We start from the raw sequence: 15,631 nt of genomic DNA, 5'->3' as shown, positions 1-15,631 counted from the left end.
TTTACTTTATAATTCAACAAAAATATAACAATTTAAAGAAAAAAAGCTGTGTTTTTTACTTAACCCACATCTTGCGTTAACACGTTGTTCTATCGTATAGCCCTCCATTTTCACTAACCCTAAACTATCAGCTGTTAAACAGTTTTTCTTTCAACACTTTATTACACGAATGACGACAAACTGAAATCTGGCGTTCTTTTTGAGACACAATTTATTAAATAATTGAATTCATAATACATAAAACTAACTGTATACGAGTCTCATTTTCACTTTTTCTTATACGAATTACTGAGGAAGAACTGCAATCGGCAAAAAAATTCGAACTTGAGATTTTGACGACCCTCCAAGTTCCAGATTTCTTTGAGTCCGAAAAACTCATTTATGTCTGGCTATCTATCTGTGAATATGAAAATTCAAAATTGCTTTGAGCTAGGTGATTGAAATTTAAAATATGGAATTACAATCAAATTTGTTGATTTCTATCAAATTTTGATCGAACAGACAAATTATTTCTATCAAATTTTGATAGACAGACTGAATGAGAATTGATTTTTATCAAATTTTGATCGAAATCAATTCTCATTAAGTCTGCCTATCTGTTCCAATATATTTGACATCTGTTCCAGTACAAAAGAGTTAGGCAAATAAAATGTAGTGCATAGGTTTAGCATTTAAATTTAGATATTTATCAAATTTTTGAAACCAAATCCATCAACCAGTTGACCGTCTGTTAGTCTGTTCTTTCGAATACATGACTCAATGAAATTTGGTATGTTATCTCGAGATCACAACTGTAGTTTTGTGTCAAATTTTGATGTCAACCGGAGTGTAAAAGGGAACCCAAAATAATACTCTGCCGATAAATTCTGTAAAAATTCTTCTTTTTTTATGTTAGAGCTGAGAACAAAACCGGAAATTTTTTGTATATTTGTATCTAAAAATCGTGAAAAGACCAGTCATGCTTCTAATTTGTGAAAATTCTTTATTTAAAGTGACCTTAAGATGACGTGGGCATTTATCATATGAGTGAAATTCTAAGACATTTCCCAATCCTCTTGCGAAAGCTCCTGCAAAAAACAAAAATAAATCTTTATAAACAAAAATCGCAATAACTATAAACCAAAAACAATATTCTAAATATAGATATAGATGTATAAACAATATTCTAAATATAGGTATATATGTATGAACAATATTCTAAATATCTCTAAATAAATACTTGAAATGTTACAAAGTATATAAAACTTGAGCCAATAATGATATTGATTAGTTCTTATTTCAGAATATCCAATATACGCTACCTACTAGAAATCTTAACTCGATTTCAGGTAGATCTGGGGGCACGGCAGTGCCCCCACCAAGTCGAGCAAAAAAAAAACAAGCGGCACGGCCGTACTATCCTTTTCTCGAAGCAGTTCAGGCCATTTTCAAACCTCTATAACTTCGTTGTGGATAACACTAGAAGCCTGAATTTTCAGTAACCAAGCAGGCATTATATAAACACGGTATATTTCAAATTTCATTAAATTTGAACCAGTAGTTTAAGAATTATAACTAGTCAAAGTTTGTGAATTTTGTCACTGACTGACTGACTGACAGATCATCAAAACTCTAAGGCACTTCTAGCAGACATAGAAGCTTCAAATTTAGAATACAATTAGTGTTTAGTGTATAAATCAAGGAAAAACTAAAATATCCATGTAATAATGGACGGATCGATAAATTTTTCGAAGTTTCGAGCATTATCCATTTTGTCGGCAAATTCGTCGCCAAGTCGCCAAATGGTCGCCAAGTTTGCCACCAAGCTCTCGTATCACTGGCTCGGCATCCGACAGCATCCAATTCAGATTACTGTAAAACGGTCTTTCTTATGATGACACTATTTGTGCTGGGAAGGAAAATTACAGGTTTGTAACAATATCAAATTGAAATAATTCAATTTGAAGCTGTAGAAACTGCAAACGCAACTGGTGACTTTCAGAGAATCAATCTGGTAGAAGAAGAGCAAACTGATCTTCAAAGTATGATCGCAAAACTTAATGCCGATTAAAAAAAAGTCGATATGATCACAAATAAAATGGACACAACTGATAATAACGCTGACGTTTTACGCTGTTTTGTGAGTGGAACTGGTGGCACTGGAAAGAGCTTTTTAACAAAATCTCTGAAAGTTTGGTTTAAGACGTATAGAAGCTTCAAATTTAGAATACAATTAGTGTTTAGTATATAAATCAAGGAAAAACTAAAATATTTAGCAATTTCGTCTAGTTTTCTAGATACACCAACTGCATAAATAACTTTGCAATCCCATATAAATATATATAATATATAGGATGCCATGCCCCCAGATTACAAAGTTACATTTGCAGTGAATGACTCAGTGTACCAGTATATGTATAAATAATAATAATGAAATAATAAGTATATATATATATATATGCGCTTATTATTATGAATACATGCATATATATAATGCATACTTATCCAATGTTACTTTAACATATATTCATTTACGCTTATCTGAAATATTCGACACAAACGACGATCAGAATGGGTGGTTTGGAAAAAAACATCTTGTAGTTTTCGGAGATCTCTTACAGCTTCCGCCGGTAAGAGAAAAGTCACCTTTTGAAAAACTATCAACTGCTGAAACTAACAAGTTATTAGGTTCCCTCACTATACCGAATCTGTGGATTGAACTATTCATATACGATGAACTTACTATTAACATGCGACAGCTCAATGATTCTAACTTTGTTGAAATGCTAAATAGAATAAGATTAGGTGTAACTACAGAAAAAGACCGCGACTTACTCTTGACTAGATTATTAACTCTCAAATCCAATTCAAATGAAAACAGATTAATTGAAATAATTGAACACCTCTCGAAATTTCCTGATGATACCGTTTGCTTATTACCTACAAAAAACATGTGTCAACAATTAAATACTGCAATGCTTAAATCTCTTCCACATCCCGAAATAAAACTTGCAGCTGTAGATAGCATAGATTGCCCCAGATACCTAACAAAAAGAGCTCGTGAATGCATAAAAAAATATGAAGACGATGCTTCTATGACTGCAGGCCTCGAAGAGAACATAATTATAAAAATAGGAGCAAAAGTCATGTTAAGGCGAAATATTGACGTGAGTCATGGTTTAGTTAATGGTTCTATCGGTATAGTGCAAAGAGTAAAGGTTGATCCGGAAAATACAAAAATAATTAAGAAAATATACATCACATTTAATAAAGAACATGTTTACGAGCTTAGTCCGGTCAAAACTAAATTTGAAATTATTAATAGAGCTTATGTTCATCGCGAACAGTTTCCCATATGTATAGCCTATGCTATAACCATACACAAAAGTCAAGGCCTAAGTCTAAATAATGCACTGATGGATATAGGTTCTGCAGTATTCACATCCGGTCAAGCTTACGTGGCACTTTCGAGAGTTACAAGTTTGGATGGCTTACATCTAATTAATGTCGACTTTGGAAGCATTAAAGCGCAGGAATCCTCAATTTGTGAATACAACAGACTAAGAAGCATTTACCGTCCTGACTTGTCAAAAATTGTGACATCAAAGCTTACGAGAAAAACCCATAGAGACAGGGAGTGGGTTTTAAGAAAAAAATGTAGCTGAAGCTCAAGAAGTAGTACCGGAAAAGAAAAAGAGGAAGACTACATAAAAAAAGAAATGAGATACCATCAAAAACATAACTTGTAAAAAAAACCAAGTCTCGCAGCTCATTTCTTCTATCGTAAAAAGTTGTGAGATCCATGTAATACCAAGTCGGTCCATTTATTCAGTCCCTACTTAAGGGTCCTTCTGTCTTAAGTTATTACGTAATTAGCTAACTTAACAACATCGTATAGTAACCATATCAATATTAAAAATCTTTTATGGTTAAAATAAATAGATTGACTTGGCAATCGCACCAAACAATCTAATTTAATATAATATGTTAATGTAATCTAATTTAATGTATAGATACATTGTGATTTCATGCGATGGGGTCTCATCCCGAAGTTCACCGAGAAGCCAAGTCAATCTATGCGATGGCCAAGTTAATCTATTTATTTTAACCATAAAAGATTTTTAATATTGATATGGTTACTATACGATGTTGTTAAGTTAGCTAATTACGTAATAACTTAAGACAGAAGGACCCTTAAGTAGGGACTGAATAAATTGACCGACTTGGTATTACATGGATCTCACAACTTTTTACGATAGAAGAAATGAGCTGCGAGACTTGGTTTTTTTTACAAGTTATGTTTTTGATGGTATAATTTTTTCCAAGCTAAAATGTTATACTCAAAAACTTTTATTATTTTTACTTTCTCGTATACGTAGTACAGAGAAAAAACAGCAATCGTCAAAAAATTTTGAACTCGAAATTTTGACGAATCTTCACGTTTCAAATCTCTCCGAGTTCTAAAAACACATATGTAGAAAATATCTGTCTGTCTCTCTGCTTGTGACAAAGATAACTTAAATGCGCTTTCACCCTTGACGATTGAAACTTGGTATGCGGTCTGCATATCAAATCTGTAAATTTCTTACAAATTTTAAGCAAAATCTACTCAGAGGAAGTCTGTCTGTCCAGCTATTCGAATATAATTTGATACCATAACTACAAAACGAAGGGAGCTAGATGGATAAAATTCGGTACACAGAATTAACAAATATAGTGTAGACATCTTTCAAATTTTAAGCTAAATTCAAGAAGCAACTGACTCTATCGATCTGTACTTTCAGAAGTATGTATGTAGAAGAAGTATGTTCAGAAATATGTATTCAGAAGTATGTATGTATATGTATTCAGAAGTATGTTCAGAAGTATATATGTATATGTATTCCGATGTATGTTCAGAAGTATGTATGTATATGTATTCAGAAGTATGTATGTATATGCATTCAGAAGTATGTATTCAGAAGTATCTGTACTTTCAGAAGTATGTACGTGATAACTCAAAGACGAAATTTTTTAAATATATCAAATTTGGTATGGGATTTTGTAACTACAATTTTAGTTCTGTATCAACTTTTTATTTCAATCCTTTATGAAAAACGCATCTAAAACACAAATTCGATTTTTTGATTCTATTAACGTCATAGCAACAACGATTAACAGCCAAATAACTCTCCAAGGATGACACAATAGATTCAGTAAAAATGCTATATCTAAGCCTAAGTTTAGTATTTCACAACTATGCTATGCAAGGCGTTCTCTGCCATGAGGATTTTATTAGAGAGAATGCGAGAAAAGTTTAGAGAGGCGACATCCGCTGGTTCAGAAATATGTTTTGAAACTATTTTCCAGCATATCACTAAAAGAGTCAGTCCTCTTCACATGATTCATGCCATTTGGGCTGTAAATTTTGAATTTAAGGCAATATTCAAATCAGTGAATTGTTGGATCAAGAACATGTGATAAACAGGAAATGTATTAGAAGAAAGAAATGCGAGAGTAAAGGACGCAGAAAAATAATTGGAGGAATTTATTTTGGAAATGAAAATAAATTTTAAAATGTTTTAAAATATTATCTTAAAATTCTTTTATTAAACATTTTCCTTTATCAGATCAAAATATTTTTTATTTAATTTAAGCAGAACTTTCTCCATACTCTCTAATGAAGGTGCTATATCAAAGAGCGCCTTGTATGGCATTTGGCGTGTAATAGTTACTAAATACTAATCTTTGGCGTGAATTCATTATTTTTCTGAAACCATCGTGTCAGTTGGCGATTAAGCTCGAACATGCGGGTAATAACATCCAAAAATCAAATCTGTGTTTTAGATTCGCTTTTCGGAATCGATTAAAACAAACATTTGTTAAAAAAGCCACACTTGTAATCAAAGAATGGCCATGCCAAATTTATTATATTTAATTCATTGCGTATTTTAGTTAACTCATTTATACATTTGAGAAAGTATAGACCGACAAAAAGTCAATCCCTTGTTGGATTTAACTCAAAATTTGACAGGAGTCTACGCTATAGATGTTAAATCTGCGTACCGAATTTCATTCCTCTAGCTCTCTTCGTTTAGCAATTATCCTTTTAACTTATATTTGAACAGCCGGATAGACAGACTTCCTCTGAACATATTTTGCTCAAAATCTGATAGAAATTTACAAATTTGATATAATGACCGTCTAACAAATAACAGCCTATCTCAAAGCGGTTTGAGTTGTCTTTGTCATAGACACACAGACAGACATTTTCCAAAAATGTGTTTTTCGAATTCAGGGGATGTAAAACGTGGATATTCATTAAAATCTCGAGTTCAAATTTTTATACAAGATCTACGTAGAATCTACGTATACAAGAAAGTAAAAACAGCATGCTGAATTAGGCTAGCACATAGTAATTAAATCCATGCATAATATTTTATACACTATTTCATTGCTCCTTCCTTTTTTCTCCACATATAACAGGAAACCAAAGCTTTTGCTTTTGGTTCTTTTTATTTCTCATTTAGGAAGTAAATAAAAAGGAAATAACGTAATCGCCAAAAAAATTTAAACTCGAGATTTTGGCGAATCTCTGAAGTCTTTCCTCAGTCAGATTCCCTAGCCAAACAGGCCACTTCTGCAGGTACGCCCGTTCAATACCCAGCTCCTAGAAGCCATCTGGAAAGTATTCTAAATGAATTGAGCCTACAGCGATGGCAAGAAGAATGGGACAATGGCTCAACTGGCAGAAACATCCATCAAATCATCTCGAAAGTGTCCTTTAACCCATCATCTTGGAATAGGCTTGATATTATCTTTGCAACTGGCCATGGCCCTTTCCCCTCATATTTCAAGAGATTCCATATTAAAGGATCTGATCAATGTGGCTGCGGCGAAGTAGGCGATCCCCTTCATTATGCCACAAGCTGCCCTCTCACCACATCTTCTCATCTCAAAAAACCCACCCACGACCTAGAAAATATCTGGTGAACCAACGTTATGAGAAACAAGATGTCCAAGGTTAAAATTAGAAATCTTGTGCGGTTCCTATAAAAGAACGAGGAATTGATTTCTTCAGACCCAAGCCCAGTATAAATTTTCGTTTCACTTCCCAACCATGCTCTTCTCCAGAATATACTAACTTCAATAGATTTCATCTACTCATCCCCCCCCCCCACCGAGCACCTCCTTCATCATTATAATATTGTATATAGTTACGTTTTATGTGTATATTGATATTTTATGTCTTTTTATGTGTATTTTTTTATCTTAATAAATACTCCCACGTATATCCTTTCAACCGACAGGGAATCCTAGAGATTTCAAGTTCGGGGATATTCTGTGGCGAAAGAAAAGAAAGTCAGGAGAAAACATTTAGGTTATGCTTTTTTCTGTCATAAATATGATAACTCACAACTACTTTAATCTAAACGTATAAAATCTGATGATTGGTCGTTTCTCAACAACCAAATTCGTACTTTTGTATCAAATATTGAAGGAAATCAAATCCATCCTCAGAAAGCCTGTCTGGTTGTCCGACTACATGAGAACTCAACATGATAAACTCAAAAACACAACAATTTAAGTAAATTAAATTTGGTATACAGTATCAACGTATAAAGTTCTTATTCTTTCTCAAATTTTTATCCGAATTTATGGAAAGTTTAATGACTTGCCAGTCATTACTTTCGAATTCATGTAGACGCGACAGCTCAAAAGTGCATAAACTTAGATGAACGGAATATAAATACAGTTTTAATATCTAAAGCATAAATATGTGTCAAATTTCGAATCAAATCCCTTAAAGGGTGTCTGTCTGTCTTTCTGTACAATTTCATGCACGCGAACACAATAATTCATAAACACAACATAGATAAATGGCACTTGAAATGAATTATGTGATCTTGTTACTACAAATGTAGTTCTGTTTCAAATTCATACTAAGTTTTTTATAGTTTTGTATGAAAATGTTTCATGAAGACTACTCTCAATTATTTAAATAGCTATCACTTGATAATCACTGTAAAATAATATTGAGAAATTTACTTGTTTTTGACTAATAATTTACTTCTAGTTATTATAACTGTTTTGCAAGCACTCCTTTTCAGGAAATGGATTTGGCCATTCCAATTTAAGCAACAGATTATAGCTTTCTTTGTTAAAAATTAGTTCTTCGGTATGCGAAGCAAAACATCTTGACGCTGCCGATAAAATTACTTTTCTTCTTTCTAGCACCAGAAGTATGCATTCTAACAAGCACAGCAGATAAGGAACTATTAGAATAAACAAAATCGAGAATCAAATACAGAGAATTTTTATAAGTTATATAAATCGTATATGCCATTCAAAGATCTAAATAAGTCAAGAAAGCGGGAAATAAAATCCATTCAAACATCTATATAGTCAATAATACGAAAAATCAAATTTATTATAATACTAGCCGCCTTTGGCGACCAGCCGGTTCGCCAATCTTAATGTTCGCTTAAATTTTAATAATTAAATAGGTTGAACCGGAGTTTAACCCCCTGCTTCGCCAAGTTGCGATAACGCGCCAAAGCTGGCAATCTTTATTATGCACTATAATTGAACATCTGCTCCTTTGCTTTTGAACATTTCGCAAGACCGTCGTTGGCGATTTTTAAAAATTTCGCCAAGCAGGGGGTTAAACTCCGGTCGTACCATTAAATATTTTACGCAATTCCAACTTTAATAGATTCTTCAGCAAAATATTTTAAAACTTCAAATTTTGATATTCATATAATTCACTCATAATATTATAAAGGCCTTCAGTCATAGCGTGATATGTATCTCTCTAATTTTCTGTTACCCCTCGTAGAAATTATGCTTTAAATTAAATTGTAAATGATTAATCTGCAATTAATATAATAATATTTTTTACTGAAACAAAGCATTTTTTTTAATAATATGATTACTGATAATAGAGTCACTGAGCGTTTACACTTTATGGGCACTAAAAAATATCTTTCTTAATTTATGTAATATCTCAAAAATTTGTCAACAAAAATTTCTCACATTCATCATGAACAGATCGATTCATTAACAATGTTTAATTTTAAATGCATCAAACACTAAGAAAATAAAATGAATCGTTTAAAATAATCAGTCGAAAACAGGTTTAAAAAAACTACTTAAAAAACGATGTACTTAAAACTATAAGCATATACAAAAATATATATAACTAACATAAATACAATTTAATTACAAAAGCATGCAATTAACCTAAAAATAATTTCAATCATTGAAAACAGGTAAAAAAAACTACTTAAAAAACGATGTACTTAAAACTATAAGCATATACAAAAAATATATAACTAACATAAATACAATTTACTTACAAAAGCATGCAACTAACCTAAAAATAATTTAAATCATCCATTGGTTGCCATGTCAACAATCAGAACACAATGCGCATGCGTGAATTTTCTTCGCCAGTTACGTTAACGCAAATACGTGAATTTTTCTACGCCAGTTGGGGTAACACTATGCAGATTAGACATTTTAAATTTCCTTTATTCTGTGTTATTTTAATTCAAAAGTACTTCAGAATGAATCTGAAACATGGATTAATTAACAATGTTTAATTTTAAATGCATAAAACATTAAGAAAATAAACAGAATCGTTTGAAATAATCCGCCGAAAAATTTTAACCCTAGCCTCATTACTGTTGGGAGAAAAAAAAACTGAAGCCTTACTCATTTGGCGGTGGGGAAAATGGAAGATTTTTTTGGCGGAAAAGTTGGCGGTGGGGAAAATGGGAGATTTTTTTGGCGGGAAAGTTAGTTTTTAATTAATAATTAAAATTCTAATTAAAATTTCAAAAAAAGGGACCCCAGGTGACCCCCAAAAAAGGGACCATTCCCTTCTAAGGTATACATGTACCAAATTTGATAGCTGTATGTCAAATGACCTGGCCTGTAGAGCACCAACACACACACACATACACACACACACACACATTGAGCTTTATTATAAGTATATAGATTGAAGTTAAATTATTATTAACACATCCTCGGACAACAACATTTTAACGATCTACAAAGACGAAAATGCAATTTACATTTTAATTATTTGATAAAAATACAAATTTTGATACCTCGTCATTTAAAGGCAAATCCTCTTCTTCAAGATTATCTTCGATAAACTGAAAAATGAGTGCCAAATTTTCCAAATTAAGATTGAAGCTATTCTGTACTGGTAGATCTTCACTCCTCCTCAATGAATTCATCGCTTTTGCCTATAAATATAAAACCAAAAATAACAAATATAAGTTTCAAGGTATCAGTAATATTGAAACAAAACATTGGGGAAATTCTGAAAAATATATGTACGAAGTGTTTCAAAACCACCGGGAGAAGTCTCCCCCAAACTTTCTAGAATAATCTCTCACAAAGGTGTCATCCCTGAGAACGCCTTACATGGCACTGGCTTGCAATATTTAGGAAATATTTTTTGGCGTAAACTTAGCATTTTGACTGAAACCTTCGTGTCATCCTTGGCGAAGTTTTTGGCGATTAATCCCTGGAATACGGTTAACAGTATTTGTTTTTTTAGATACGTTTTTCGTAATAGAGTAAAACCAAAATTTGACAAAAAAAACCAAATTTGTAGTCACGAAATTCCGTACCAAATTTGATACATTAAGTCATTGCGTGTTTGAAATATCGCGTTTACATGTGTCTGAAAGTACAGATCGACAGACGGTCAATTCCTTGTTGGATTTCGCTCATTTGACAGGTGTCTACACTATAGATGTTAAATATGTGCACTGAATTTCATCTATCTAGCTCTCTTCGTTTTTCAATTATTGTGTTAACTTACATTCGAGCAACCAGACTTCCTATGATCAGATTTTACTTAAAACGTTATAAAAATCTGTAAATTTGGTGTAAAGATCGTATAGCGAATTTTAACCGTCTAGCTCAAACCGCTTTCGAACTATCTTTCTCACAGACAGACAGACATTTTCTAAAAATGTGTTTTTCGAACTCAGGGATGTCTGAAATGCGGAGATTCGTCAAAATCTCGAGATCGAATTTTTTCATTATTACTATACTTTATAAAAGGTATAGGAGAAACTTAAAAGAATGTAGTTCTGTTCGCATGTGAACAGTTATGATTAGAGTACCTCAATATCGTGAAGTTAAGACAACATCAGTTTGGAAAGGCCAAACAATTGTTGCCATCATTCCGTCGAAGTTTGTAATTTTCCTCAGGTAGGCGTGGCCTTCTGTCGCGTCGCAATAACTGGTCTCATATTAATACCATTTAATACTGGCAAGGTAAATGCTTTCGTCCTTCTTCCATGGTAAGGTGTCACTCCGCTTCAATTTCCTAGACATGGAACTAGAGTCAATTAATGAGTCAATCGTTGATGCAATTCTTGATTGATCTTCTGTTACTCTTGTCGTACGGCTACCGTTGTTGGTAGAGCCGTGAGCCATAATCCGCAATCTCCTGTAAAACCGGATGAAATAAATCTCACTAAATGCGAATTGGGTATCATTATCACCAAAGTAACAGTATCTCTGTCAACTGAGCAACCAATCTCTCGATGGTATTGCATGTTATTGAACTAACCATTTATATCACTTGATTGAAAAGACATATCAGAGAGCTACTGGCAATATCAATAGAGACATCGAATAGAGGAATTAATAAGAACTGAGTTTATAGGTTTTGATGTAAACCACTTAACAAAAGGATTTCATTTTTATACATGCATTCAAGCGTAACTATGACATCAATTGAAATATTCATTTTGTCATTTTTTTTTTTTTAACATCTATGAATAAAAAGTTTTGCACTTATTCCCTACTTGAAGAGATTCACTTCAAACAAATGCAGTCACTACATATTGAGCATTAAAACTTTGAAATTCGGACATTCATTTTTACTATTTTTTTGTAAACGTAGTATCGAGGAAGTATAGCAATCGTCAAAAAGATTCCAACTCGAGATTTTGACGATTTTCATGCTTAAAAATCTAAAAAACAGCGTTTTTGAATTTCGCTTGTCTATCTGTGAACAACTCAAAAATGCTTTGAACTGGAAGGATAAAATTTGGTATATGAGTCTCTATTCAAAATATGTAGATTTTTAGCAAATTTTGAGCGAAATCCATTCAAAGTAAATTTATTTTTTCGGCTGTCTGAGTACCAATTAACACAATAAGTAAGTCAGCCATCTGACTCACCGCCCCGCCACGAAGACACACGGATAATAAATATTGAATGAACGGACAGCTGCAACTACAACACTGGCGGGAACTATGGTTGAGTCCTAAGGGCCATCACCGGCCACGGTACAACCCTCCCCAAAGGAAGTACGTCCTGTCATCGATGGGAGGAGTCAGATCCCCCGCCTATTTGTGTACCCTCCAGGGTGGCGAGATCTAACTACCATGCCGGAAGCATCTCATCCTCATTATTAGGTGCCTCCCCGGGGTCACACAATAAGTAAAAAAATGAAGAGAAAATTAGATGGATAAAATTTAATATCTAAAGTGTAAAGTATAAATATCTATCATATTTGAAACTAAATCTAACAGGGTACTTTCACAGCATGCAAACACGATGACTTAAAATAGCAGTGCCTTAATAAAAAAATTGGAATAGGTAATGTATAAAATTTGGTTCATAACTTTTGTCACTACAATTGTAGTTCCGTGTCAAATTTGGATTTGAAGCGGTTGGAAAAAAAGGCGTTCAAAATAACCATTCAGTTACTGGTACTTGTGTGTTAACCGCATCTCAGCAATCAATCACCAAATATCGCTCTTAATAGATTGTTTCATAAATAGTGTTCGCAATAGGATACACACAAATATATTTATCCGAAAAATACAAAAATATTTTTTTTAATTGATAGCATGCGAGAAAGTTTTGTGAAAACCACACCCGCTAATTGATTCTGTTCCAAGTCAAGGATAGCAAATGCAGTTTAATTATATCAATTAAAGTAGCTGACAGCCGGCGTCCTGGCATAGGGGTCGCGCATCTTCCCCGTGATCTGGGCGTCCCGGGTTCGGATACGGTTGTTCTTCTTCCAGCTGTAAGGTGTGTGAAGGTGCCCCCCTGTAAAAAAGGGTTGTGCAAGCGAATGTGAATGTGTCATCTTCATATGAGCTAGAAGTCAGACTTCTGCCCTCGGGTGCTCAGGGGTATTTATCCTCAAAAGCTACTGCACCCCCTTTCCGTGGTAACGCGGCCATGACATCATCATCATGAATGTATCCGACTAGGTTTGGAAGAGATTTTTCGAAAAAATGAATGTTTGTATGATGTTATCTTATTAATATAAGGATAAAATGATGAATAAAAGTGAAGTTAGTTAAATATGTAAAGTAGCTTTTGAAGAAAAAGTATATTTTGATGTAGTTTTTAGTATTTGTTTACAGAACCTCATAACCAGGATTGTTCTAGAGAAAAAGAATGTTACAGTTGTTTTTTTTTTGTAACATTACATATATAAAATATCTTAGAGTGTAACTAACTATTATCTAAGAATTATATTTAAAAATAGAATTTTCATATGCAATATATGAAATTATCTATGAAATATTGGAATTTTTTCTAACAATATTTACAATAAACAATAGTAAATCCACTTCCAAAGCATTCAACATTACATCCATAGTTTATTACATTCTACATAACATAAAGCGCTCTAATTATAAATTTCATTAAGATATCTTGATTATTTTTTGAGATATGACGATACTCGTAGAGTAGAATTATGAAAAAACTCATTCATTAGAAAAAGCATTTAAATTTTTAAATGCTTATAAATAAGTATCATTTACATGTCAATAGTTTGCTATAACTTGACTTTTATTTGACATACAGACAAAATAAAAATATAACTGGAAACAAAAACGTACTTATTTTTTAAAACTGCAAAAAATATAAAATCAAATTTTTATCCAAATTCATGTTTTCAACCTAGTCGGACACCTTAAACTGGAAATCCATTTCGATTCTAGTTCTAGGCAGCGATGATGAAATGCTTGATTTCAGTGACTTTAAATCGAATTTAATTGAATTAAAATCATGTTTTTATTTTTCTTTAGGGTGGCGCAATGACATTCTTGACTTCAAATTATTTAAGCTCAATTTAATCAATTTAATAATATGTTTTTATTCCACTGCAAGGCTATCTCGAGACTGACCTCATAATTTTAAATCGAATTAAATTTTAAGGACTTCTTCCACACATCAACGCTGGTATGAAGTTTGATATAAACAGATTTAGAGTTCCACCTAAGGACACTCAAGTGAGAGTATACTTCGAATGGAAATTTCTGTCATCAAAACCATTATACTCTATGTAATAAGATTTTATTTTTTAATCCACATACACTCAAACCATCAATGGAAAAAAGTCACTTACCATTTTATAACTATCCTATGACTCAATACAGATTGAATGTTTTACGTAAGAGCAATTTCTACTTAAATCAAGACAAAGTGTTTATCAAACACACAATTAATCTTTAAAATCGATACCCTTCTGTACAAGTTGGAACTGACAGTCTGGTTTCGTTAAGAATGCTGCAAAGAAAGAAAAGCTGATAAAAGAGCCCGGATGCACAAACTATTGATAAGGAAATGACGTTTGCATGAAAAATAAATAAAGAAAAATTAGCTGGAATGAATTTCAGGTATCGTTTCTTCGGATTCCCAAGTAATACATTAAAAAGGATGTTACAACTCATTCTGGACACACTTCATAGATAGTTTTAAAAAAAGTCTTGCCAGATTCATAGTGTTAAATTTTTAAGAGACAAGATAACTAACAAAATAATCAAAAGGAATTCAAATTTGAAATTTAAAATCTATAAATTTTTCTGAATTTTTGTCGATTTAATATGTTTGGTTTGATTATTGAAAAGAAATCGATATATATATGTAATGATATTTTAAACTCTTAATTTAATCCAAATTAATTTCCAAAACTTTATCTTAATTTAGCTCATAGTAAAATATTCTCTTATTTCCTGATATAATTCCACTTTCGGTTTAATTAATTCTTTTGTAAAAATAATGCGCCATCAGTAATACGTATCAAATGAAAGTGATACTTCCGTTGCCCTTGTTAAAGGTCAACACATGTATTCTATCGGCACGAGGTCGGAAATCCAATGCTATATAAGATTAGTGATCATTTGTTCCACGCTTTTTCTTACTTCCGCTTTTGTGCCGCACTGTGGCAGACGTGCCTTGTCCGCGTCTCTGCTTGTAAATAATTATGCTTTCACGAAATGATTAAAATTAATTTAAAAATATAGCATGTCTCTCCGACATCTTCGAACCTGCATTCTGCTTCAACCAAAATAATGTTAAATATATAATATATATATATATATATATATATATATATATATATATATATATATATATATATATATATATATATATATATATATATATATTAATGCTTAAGACTAATAGATAGACAGATATAAAATGTACGTAACACAGAAATCGCTTTTGTCGAATGGCAACAGTCAAATGTAAAGAAACTATTAGACTAATTTCAGACTGATTCATTGAACGTTTTTACGACTGCATTTAATTTGATGCCTCACTTAGCTAATTAATGTAGCTGAAAAGTATTATTAGAAGTGTTCGGTAGAGGATTCGCCGTGTC

The 15,631-nt window shown here is 32.4% G+C and overlaps 1 long non-coding RNA gene across 1 annotated transcript; it reads right to left on the bottom strand.

Annotated features, from left to right (window-relative positions):
* Window positions 1–962: 962 nt before the first annotated feature.
* Window positions 963–14,556, bottom strand: LOC129957360 (uncharacterized). The gene is made up of 3 exons (XR_008782756.1): window positions 14,372–14,556; window positions 10,077–10,217; window positions 963–1,067 (listed from the first exon to the last, which is right to left on the bottom strand). It is a non-coding gene; the product is annotated as an uncharacterized LOC129957360 (long non-coding RNA).
* Between the last annotated feature and the right edge of the window lie 1,075 nt (window positions 14,557–15,631).

The sequence above is a fragment of the Argiope bruennichi genome, chromosome 11 (genome assembly GCF_947563725.1).
Source record: "Argiope bruennichi chromosome 11, qqArgBrue1.1, whole genome shotgun sequence".
Classification (NCBI taxonomy): Eukaryota; Metazoa; Arthropoda; class Arachnida; order Araneae; family Araneidae; genus Argiope; species Argiope bruennichi.
Note: the sequence above shows the minus strand (reverse complement) of the source record. Positions and strands in the feature narration are given on the sequence as shown.